General features: G+C 42.8%; 1 protein-coding gene across 2 annotated transcripts in view; it reads left to right on the top strand.

Moving 5' to 3' along the window:
• The first annotated feature begins 6,159 nt into the window (after positions 1-6,159).
• Positions 6,160-11,129, top strand: part of CPQ (carboxypeptidase Q) — a 549,973-nt gene continuing 545,003 nt past the window's right edge. Inside the window, exon 1 of one of the 2 annotated variants that reach the window (XM_045454129.1) lies at positions 6,160-6,369. The gene's annotated coding sequence lies outside the window, so the exon portion shown is untranslated. The remainder of the gene's footprint in view (positions 6,370-11,129) is intronic. The other variant, XM_045454134.1, reaches the window with a different exon arrangement.

The following is an 11,129-nucleotide window of genomic DNA, read 5'->3' as shown; positions in this document are numbered from 1 at the left end:
TTCAACAAAATGGTGTTCGGAAAACTGGATAGCAATATGCAAAAGAATAAAGCTGGACCACTTTCTTATACCAAACACAAAAATAAATCCAAAATGGATCAAACACCTAAATGTAAGACCTGAAACCATTAAAATCCCAGAGACAGTGACCTCTTTAATATTGGCCTTAGCAACTTCTTATGAGGTATGTCTCCTGAGGCAAGAGAAACAAAAGCAAAACTAAACTACTGGGACTTGATAAAAAAAAAACAAAAACAAAAACAAAAACAAAAAAAAAACATCTGTACAGGAAACAATCAATCAATAATCAACAAAACTAAAAGGCAACCTACAGAATGGGAAAAGATATTTGCAAATTTTATACCTGATAAAGAGTTAGTATCCAAAATATATAAAGAATTTATAAAACTCAACGTCCAAAAAACAAATAATCCAATTTAAAATGGGCAGATGACATGAGCAGACATTTTTCCAAAGAAGATATACAGATGGCCAATAGACACATAAAAAGATGTTCAACATAACTGATCATCAGGGAAATACAAATCAAAACTACAATGAGTATCACCTCACACATGTCAGAATGGCTAAGATCAACAACACAAGAAACAGCAGGTGTTGGCCAGGATGTGGGGAAGGGGAACCTTCTGACACTGTTAGTGGGAATGCAAACTGGTACAGCCACTCAGAAAAACAGTATGGAGGTTCCTCAAAAAGTTAAAAATACAACTACCCCATGATCTAGCAATTGCACTACTAGGTGTTTACCCAAAGAATAAAAAAAATACTAATTCAAAGGAATACATGCACCCTGATGTTTATAGCAGCATTATCCACAATAGCCAAACTCTGTAAACAGCCCAGGTGTCCATGGACAGTTGAAGGGCTAAAGTATATACATAAAGGTTATATATATATGTGTGTGTGTGTGTGTGTATATATATATATATATATACACACACACACACACACATATATACATACGTACATATTTTATATACATATATAAAGGGCATATATATATATATATATATATATATATATATATATATAAAATGGAATATTGTGCAGCCATCCAAAAGAATGAAATCTTGCCAATTGCAATGATATGGATGGAGCCAGGGAGTATTATGCTAAGTGAAATAAGTCAGCCAGACAAAGACAAATACCTTATGATTTCACTCAAATGTAGAATTTAAGAAATAAAACAAATGAGCATAGTGGAAAAAAAAAGAGCAAGGCAAACTAAGAAACAGATTCTTAACCATAGAGAACAAACATGGTTACCAGAGGGGAGGTGAGTGGGAGACGGCTGAAATAGGTGATAGGGATTAAGGAGTGCACGTGTTGTGATGAGTACCGGGTGTTGTACGGAAGTGTTGAATCACTAAATTGTACACCTGAAACTAATATTACACTGTATTTTAACTAACTGAAATTTAAATAACAACTTTTAAAAAATTTCTGGTGTTACAATTTTTTTCTCTGAATTGAATTATTATAATTACTAATGGTACATAATTTATTAAAATATAAATAGATTATACATTTAATAAATAATTATTGAACATAGATGTAAGATATTGGAACTGAATTTTCATGAGATACATGGGAGTCACAGGTGTTTATGGAACTTTGTTTAAAGGAAATACCAAAGTGTGCTCTAGCTTGGCTTCTGGGCCATCTTTCCTCTCAGGGCAATGCATTTTGGAGAGGCATCGGGTATGTGAGCGGAATTTTTTCTTTTGGAAAGTGGGAGAAAGGCAATTATAAAAGGCACCTTTCAAGCAAACCAACTTTTGGAAGGAGACAATATGACCTTTGAAATTCTGGATCTTGAAACTGGTGCTTTAAAACTCTCCATGCCTCTTGGGGAGCCCTTGAGCACTAAGATGACCACACTCCAGTTTATGCCTTCGTGCTGATGGAATTATTAAGAGCACCCCCTGTCACTCTCTAAGTATCTCAGTCTGAATGATCTCATTGGTCACCCCCTCAAGTATCCCTTCTGGTTTCCTAAAGGAACACATATTCACATTTAAAGACGACTCTTATAAACCAAGGGGTGCCTGACTTATAATCTCATTTTATCACCAGAATTGCCATGTGAGGTGTTTTTATCGTACTCTCCTTTTTGTTTTCTTTTTCTTTACAGAAAAGAAAGCTGAAATCCCAAAGAGTTTAAATGACCAGTCACAGCCAGAAAGTGGCTACACCAGACCCCAAGTCCTGGTCTCCTAGTCTTTAAAGTCTATGCTTATGATCAAGGCTAGTCCCTGGGTCTCCAGCACAAGGAACACTGCCTTGTGTTGTTGGTTCCCTTCACAGGCGCCTGAAGTCCCACCTCCCTGAAACTGTAGTTTAGGTCTATTCACCACGAGACTACCGTTTGGGCCATATTTCCACGCAAAACACCTCCACCCAGGCTCCCTTTCACAGCTGCCTTCACTTTCTCTTCATCTCTGTCCTGATTCTGTTCACCAGCATCTCTTCTCTGAGTGGCTACATACTATGCCCAGCCCGTTGGGCAAAGGCAGTCAGAGATGTCTCTTCAAAATGCTAACTTCACCTGCTTACGCAAGTTTGGTGCTTCCCATAAGGATAAGGACTGAACCTTACCCAGATTTATAACACTCTTTTCAAATGTACATGTCAGCCCCACTGACCTTTCTTGTTCCTTCTCCAACCCCCACCTGCCTTGTCAATTGTTTGTCCCACACACGTGTCCACCTCCTAAGCCTGTGTTCTATTCATATTTCAGATCTCACCTCAGTTCCCTAAGCAGCTTGCCTGGGCTTTGTGCACCACTCTCTGCCACACCACCTTGGTGTCCATCCAATGGTGTACTGGAGCCAACTGGTACAGCCTCTCAAAGCCAAGTGCTCGCATCACCTCCCAACTCCAGCGTTGTGTGAGGTCATACTGGCATTTTAAAATTGGCCACGGAGAGAGTATTTATACCATAGAAGTTGGCAAATGGTACAAATCAGGTCTCTCTGGTTGGTAAACATTTACCAGCACAATACTGTGACTCTTCTAAGTTTTCATAACACTCTGAATACTATTTATTTCTTCATTTATTCACTGAATATTTACTCACTGCCTACTCTGTGTCAGATACCAGTAGTTGCTGAGAATATAAAGGTTGGCCAATCAGATAGTTCCGGTCGTCATGGAGCTTACAGTGCTGAACGGGGAAGACTGACCTTAGTCAAATATTCACATATAAAATATAAAATGATAACTTTGTTAAAAACAAAAAATGTTTTAAAAATGTATACTAGGATATTTGACCTAGTCTAAGAAGATTTTCCTGAGCTAAAATCTGAAGGATAATTTTGGGCTGAGCAAGGAACAAGGTGAAGGAACAGCATTCTAGGCCCAAGGAACAACGTGTGCTGAGGTCAGAGAGAGCATGAACCTCAGGAGTAAGGGAAAGAAGACAAGTGTGGCTAGAAGGCAGCCAGGAAGCTTGGTGGGAGAGGCAAGTGCAGAGCTAAGACCACACAGAGTTTCAAAGGCCCTACCAAGGAGTTTCATTTTTATCCTAAGAGGAGTAGAAAGCCACTGAAGTGTTTTCAGCAGGAAGACCACATGGTCTGGTGGAAAACCAGTACAACATGATGGTTGAGAAATCAACTCTGGAGCCAGGTTGCCTGGCTTGGAATGCTGACTCTGCCACCTACTAGTATCCTACTAATTTTTCTGTGCCTCAGTTTCCTCACGGGTTAAGTGGTGATAAAATAATACATACCCTACAGGGCTGTTTAGGTGATTGTAAAGCTCTGAGAATAGCACTTGGCACATCATAAGTGCTATGGAAGTTCTTGTTCAATTAAATAAATAAAACCATCTTTGATAAGATAACTGAATGTCCCGGGTAGCCTGTGGTCTAATAGGGGATGCAGACCTAAACAAATAATTACAGCATGAACTAAGCACAAAATATATGGTAATACAAAGATGAGGAAGGGCTTGCTTTCCAGTGGCTATGATGAGCAGAATGGAGGGCATAAAGGACGTTCCAGTTGGAGAAAGCAACACTAACAGCCATGGAGATACGCAAACGTCACTGTACTCAGAAGCTGAAAGCCTAGTGTAGGAAACAGATGTGAATGAAAACCAACGGGGAAAAATATATGGTAGAAGTGTAAGTAAGGAGCGATTAACTTTAATTCCAAAGTAAATGGGAGGTTTTATGGAGGAGGGCCAAGCATCATGGTTGACTGCATGGGCTCTGGAATCAGGCCTGCTCAATTTAGAATGCTAACTTTGTGCCTCACTGGTTGTGTGATTTGACTTCTCTGATCCTTAGTGTTCTCCTCTGTAAAGTAGAAATAATAATAATACTACCTAGCTCATAAGAATTCATAGTGAATGCATAAAAGTCTTAGCATAGAGCACTCGATAAATATTAAGATATTATTACTATTACATTATGAGTTGAACCTTGAGTGACAAGAACTTTGATCAGCACTAAAGGAAGAACATGAGAAAAGGCCCAGAAGTTTAAAATCATCTGGCACATTTAAAGAACAGCAAGACAGTGCCACTTCAAGTATGGTCATCACTGCCAATCTGTGAACTGTTTTTACTGGTCCATGATGAGATAAATACAGAAATCGAGAGTAAACATTTAGAAGTTAGAAGAAAACAAAGACAAATGGAAAGAGTAACTTTATACTTGTACACTCATAACGAAAACTGGGGCTTGTAGTTTTTATGTCTTGTTTTTACTTTTTCTAGCAAGTTTTTAATTGTATCTTACAAAAATTACAGTCCATGACTGTTATAATAAAATCTTGTCCTTTGCCCCAGATAGTTTGAGAAAAAAGTAACTCAGTGAAGCTGGATAGAGCACCAAAGAGATGAACCTGGAAGAGTAGGGCCAAGATCACATTGTGAGGAACTTCAAGGAACCTTGAATGTCTCAGAGTTCACACGTTATACGTGGGCAACAGGGTTATTAAAAGTTTAAAGAGACTGTTAATTGAGGGTTACACATATATAGGTATTACATGTTTTGCACACCCCCCCCCCCCCCGTGAGCATGTGGTTTTCTCCCTCTCTTTAAAAAAAAAAAAAAAAAAAAAAGTTTATTATTGAGAGACAGAGAGACACAGAGTCTGTGCAGGGGAGGGATAGAGAGAAGGGGAGACACAGAATCCAAAGTAGGCTCCAGGCTCTGAGCTGTCAACACAGAGCCAGACGCGGGGCTCCAACTCACAAACTGCCAGATCATGACCTGAGCCGAAGTCCACTGCCCAACCAACTGAGCCACCCAGGCGCCCCTCCCTCTTTTTTCTTTTTAATTAAAAGATTATTTTTATTTTCTGGTTAAGAGGAGAGTCTGAATTGTTAACAGGAGAGACCGGAACTGCTCCGTGTTTCACATAGGTGACGGTTTGTATTTGATGAGAGTGCAGTTAAACAAAGAATTTCAAATTTATCAAAACAGAAAACCTTGAAAACACGTGAGCACACACTTTGTGACCAGGAATGCCTGTGACTTGAGATAAGCTACACCAGGTGATCAGATGAGTCTCCTTTCTTCTTGGGCACCCTCATACAAATAAGGCATAAACTGAAGATTATCGACTCTTCCAGATCTCCCTGCTTGGGTCACCTCCCCTGCTATCATCCTCACCACTTGTCCAGCAGTCCTTCCCGGCTGGACCCGGAAAATCATGGTTTAATAATCAGCATCTGACAGCTCACTAAGCATGGGGTTTCCAGACTCCTTTAAGCCAGGCTCAGAGACAGACAGAAACCGGTCATGTTTTCTGTTTGGCTTCACAGCCCCGTCCATCCTAACCTACCTGCCCGGCATACGCCACGTCTGCCACGTCTTATGTCCTACCTGAGGCTGCACCTTGGCAAACACACTGTGGCCCAGAAACCAGGCCTCCGGGACCCATCTGGGTCTGAGGGCGACTCCTGAACCCCCATTGGCCATGTATAAAGAAGCAAGGGCTAGGGGCCTAAAACCCAGCGTGTGGCTCTCGATTTTCCAACGGGAGCCAGAACTTAGGTGAGGCTCCAAAGCGTTCTGGAGGTGGCATTCCGGCCCCCGCTCCTCGCCTCCCGCCCCTTGCACTACCCACCCCCTTGCCCCCTCCCTTCCTTGCCCCCCCCTTGTCCCCTCCCTTCCTTGCCCCCCCCCCCCACGTCCTCCCCTGTTCGCCTTTCCGCCCGCGGCGCGGAGGGGCAGGGCCGCAGTCACCCGACGGCAGAGGACTAAGGGCCCACGGGCGCGTCAGGGGTGTGGCCGCCGCCACCTGAAAGCTGGGCCGCGAGCCTGGCCCCCGGCACCGCCGCCGCAAGCGCCGCCGCCAGCGCCGCCGCCGCCGCCCCCGTGCTGCCCGCCAGGTGCGTTCGCCGCAGGCCCGCTGTGCCCGCGGGGGGCCGGGACGAGGCCCCGGCGCTTCCCGCGGGCGGGCTGAGGGGGTGCGGGCCCCGGGGATGGCTTTCTAAGTCGCTCATTCGTGGGAGCGACTGACGGACGGGGCTGGGAGGCCACGGGAGACGGGCAGGCCGTGCGGCTTCCGTGACGAGGGAAGTCCGGGCCCAGAAACGGGAAGCCGGGCGCCGGCGTCAGGGAGGAGGAGGATTCTGCGGAGCTGTGGCGAGCTCGGCCCCTCCAGCCCCTCCGGCCGGCCCAGGCCGCGGGGCTGCCCTCCCCACCCCCTCGTCTGGACTGCACTCCCTGGGCCTCCAGGGCGCTTTAGCCCAGCTCCTTTGAGGAGTTTTTCGCCTTTTACCTTGTGCTTTCGCTTTTGGTGTGCACGTCTAGGCTCCACTCAGACTCCAGGTTCCCGGAGGGCAGGGCCTGTGTGGCTTGTTACCGGCGGGCGGCTCGGTGGTACTCCTTAAGTAATTGAAGGAATGAGCCAGGGCCTTTGAACTAGAACTGGTGCGTTAACACCTGAGTAAGTGCATGCGTGCCTGCCTGTGAAGTAGAGCTCAGTGAAGGAATGCACGAGTGGATGTAAATACTAAGTGGAGGCAGTGGAGACAGACTCACAGCGCATCTTCTAGCAGATCGTTTTCCAAAAAGTTGTGTGAATGTTGCTCAGGCTTTTTCTTGCTTGCGTTTTGCTATCTGCTGTGGACTTTTGAAGAATCATTGTCACTATAATATTATTTACTGTATTTCTGAAAGATCAGGGTGAATCTAAAGGTAGAAACACATGACTCTTCTTTTAGTAACTTGTCAAATCAGACATTTCTCTTGAATTCATGTTTGTGAAGAATCTTGTTAGTTTTCCTGAGACAAGTACTAGCGGATTTGTGAGTGACTAAAGGAGACTGAATGTAGCTCAGAGAGGAAAAATGAGAGACATCTGTGCAGATGCTTTGCAAGCTACAAGTGGTTGACTGCTTGAATACAATTGGTGACTGCATCAGCTCTATAGGTTTCCAGACTTGAGTTCCAGAAAAGCCAGATGACTTTGGACTTGTCATTTGATCTTTTTTAGGTCTCAGTTTTTTAACCTCCAAGATGAAGGGCGGTTGGTGGGACCCCTTTCTGAGTTAGACTTCTAGGATTCTCTTTCGTTAGGTGTTAAAGGTGAGATTGTAGGTGACTTCATGGAATTCTGCTGACTTCAGCCAATCTGTTTGGGATTCTGTAGAATCTTGGCCCTACTTTCTTCTCTGCAAATTGCAGCTCATTCCTTATTCTCTTCCACATCTGTTACCAAAGGGCCTGGGAGCTCAAGATGAGAATAATAGACTCCGGGGTGGAGGCGAGAAAGAGAGGCAAAATTTTACTCTGCATTGCCAGAGGCTCCTGGGCCTGGGTCTAACTTGTTTCCAGTGCAACCCAGCCTGACAATGTCATATATCTCCAGTGCATCTGGGGAATTGTATCAGTATTAATTTGCATGCATTTGAAATTAGTTATTATAGATCACAACATTTTGGAGCTGGAAGGGCCTTGGAGATTTTTTAATGGCACTTAAAAAGTCATTTTACAAACATATTAAAATATTTTTTGCATGCTACATTTAACAAACTCAAAGTCCCAAATGTGTTAAGTAAAAGAAAATTAATGTTACCTACTTCGGTTCTTTCAAGTCTGTTGGGAGACGTGGAGCCAAAAGTGGTACTTGGTGAAAAAGACCAACTTTCTGGAACTCTTTTCCCAAAGAGCCAGTTATGGGGTCATGAGTTGTTCAGGCATGGCATGTAACAAAAGTTGATATTTATGGGGCACTGACCGTGTAGCAAGTGCTGTTATATTTAATCTTTTTACTTATATTGCCCCATTTAATCCTCCCATAAACCTAAGAGCTAGGTACTGTTGAAATCCCCATTCAACCTTCCGAAATAGAAACTGCTTGGAAATGGGAAAGTCAAGTACTCAAAATATAGGCGGAGGCAGGGTTTTTCCCGGAAATGTAGGCAATCCCTGCTAGGAGAGTCTATGTGATGTTAGAGGATGGGGTCTCTAGGATATGTATAGGATATGTATATATGAACTCTGGGGCATTGTGAGTAGATGAATTTAGGGTGGGGGCTTAGGGGTGGAATGATTAAGACTGGATTGTAGAGAATTGGTTATTTCATTTTGAAAATTATTGAATTCCATTGGGACTCTGGTAGACTCTGATACTTTCTCTAAATGCACATACATCCTAATTTTAAACATATTCAGACTTTAACCTAATTTAGGGAGCGTAAAATGGGTGACATCAAGAGCTATCATAAGCTTAAGAGCTTTGAACTTTGAGTACAGAGCATTATTATTTCTTAGGCTAGCTTTGGGTCCTTGTTAAGGCATTGCCTCCCAACCTCCTTTATAAGAATGACAACTCCTATTGCAGAAAAAGTACAACTGAGACTATATCCCTGTAATCCAGGGACAAGAATGCAGGATGGGTTTCCAGTACCTTTATAATTAATTGACGAGAGCAAAAGAGGAAGAGAGAGGCCCATAAAATAAATGGAAAATTATTTTTTTTCTTCTTTGTCAGTCACGTTTAGCTTCTGAGACCTATCAGTGGCCACTTGAAAAACTGAGAGCAGATGCCAGTTTGATTTAGCTCAGGAGGCAGAAACTTTCCGCCCCGAAGGCTGGTATGATAGAATAGGCCTTCCCATTGCTCACAATGTTATGAAAAAAGCATTAAAGCAGCAATTTTTATTACTTGCCCTGGAGCTAGAGCTTTAAAATGTACTTTCTTCTCCCCCTACCCTCCCTAAACCACTTAGCTTTTAAAAACAAACAACCCATTCATGTGTTTGCCTCAGTCAGATTATTAGCCCTTTCTCTTTATTCCTGGGCCCTGTTTCTTTAATGCAGCGAAGAAGTTGGACTGCTATGCTTCTAGGTCTCTGGAATTTTTCTTTAGCTATTATTTTGTTTGTGCATGTTAATTTCAGTGACCATTTGTTGAGTGTATCCTATGAGCCAGATTAAGATGTGTGAGATACTGAGTTTAAGGAGGAAAGTGACCATTCCACAAATAATTGAGTCATAGGGTGATGTGAAAGTGGGGCATTCATTCCACTAGCAAAGAGCTATGGTTAGAGCTGGGAAAGACTTCAGAGAGCAGGTGAATTCTGAACTGGATTTTGAAGCTTGAAGGCCAAGAGGAGGGAAGACGACATTCTAAGCAGGAAGAACTACATTGGCAAGGACAAGGAGTATGAGGGTATGAGCACTCCCACTCCGGGGGAGAGACAGGGGTTCAGTGTGGCTGCAGTAGAGAGGTCTTGTGAGGGTGGGGCCGTGTTATTTAAACTTTTTTCACAGCGTGGATTATCTTTTCTAGAGTGTATTTTTTTAAGCTGAATTTTTAATTAGAGTTCTATGATTGTATTTTCTTTAGAAAATAGCTCCAGCATTAATGCTCTGAAGGCACTGGAGATGGAAAAGCTAGAAGAAAGCCAGAAGAAAAGGAGGATGCTGCTTCTGTAGCACAAATGAAAGAGGATAAGGGTCTAAGTTAACACAGGTTTCAAAGATATTCAGAAAATAGAGAGGGCAGGATTTAATGACCAGCTGGAAATGGGAAATAAGGTTCGCGGTTTGCTTGGCTGGGTGAATGGAGATGCTACTAAAGAGGCTAATAAATATAAGACGAGGAAGATGTTTTAGGGGAAAGACAGTGGAGGCAACTGTGGAACATCTAGGGGAGGCTCCACTATACAGCTTTGACTGTAGCTGTACTGCAACATCATACCGTCGAGACCTGCCAAACGCTTCAACAGGTCCTTAGTCTGAAAAGAAAAATCAATTCAATAAATGACTTGAAAAGAAGGAAAAAACCGCACTGGACTTGGCTAAGGAACATTGCATCATATTTCATGTGAATTTGTTGGAACTCCAAATCTTACGTAAGTTCCAGTGAAGGAAAAAAAGTTGGACACTCAGACAATGAGGGGTTACCATAAGCCACCAAGAGAAACTAAAATAGAGCAATATAGATGGAAGTGGTTCAAAGGAACAAAGATAAGCAAATGGCCGGAGTGTAGCAGAGAGGACGGATGTCTGTAGACACAGGTGTAGGCAGGTTTGGAATACAGAGATTTGAGCTGGCTCTTCCAAATAACTATACTTCTTTAATGGTAAGAATACCACAGGCTTTGTTTTCTCCTCTTACTCAGCTTGTCAGGAAGAGACAAGTAGGAGATTGTTCAGAATTGCTGGGCAGAGGGTTTGATCTTTGCAGAGAAAGTGTTGGGAGACTTTGAACTAAGGGAAGAATAAAAGAGGTAGAATAAGATAAAATGAAAAGGATAATGATTAGGAGGTATTTTCAGAACATTTAACTAATTCTATGACAAATAATCGCCAACAAAGGAAAAGGTAGATTGGTATAGTATTCTCTTAGTGTTGTGGCATTAGCCCTGCTTAGAAAAAAGGATATATTAGCATGGCATTTTATATTTAAGTGGAATTTTTACATTTGATTGTTATATGAACCCTTAAAACTAGGTGCAGCCAGGCACTATTATCTTTCTTTTATAAAGTAAAAATCTGGGTATTAAGCTGTAGTTTGCCTCAGATCCCATGGCTGGCAAGAGCTCCAAGCCTTTGATGTCCAGTCCACTGCTCTGTCCATTGTATTAGAGCCTTGCTTTGCCTTGGAACCCTGGCCTTTTACAGTGTATCCCCTCTC

Source organism: Leopardus geoffroyi, chromosome C3 (genome assembly GCF_018350155.1).
Source record: "Leopardus geoffroyi isolate Oge1 chromosome C3, O.geoffroyi_Oge1_pat1.0, whole genome shotgun sequence".
NCBI classification, from domain to species: Eukaryota; Metazoa; Chordata; class Mammalia; order Carnivora; family Felidae; genus Leopardus; species Leopardus geoffroyi.
This window is presented reverse-complemented; position numbering and strand designations above follow the sequence as displayed.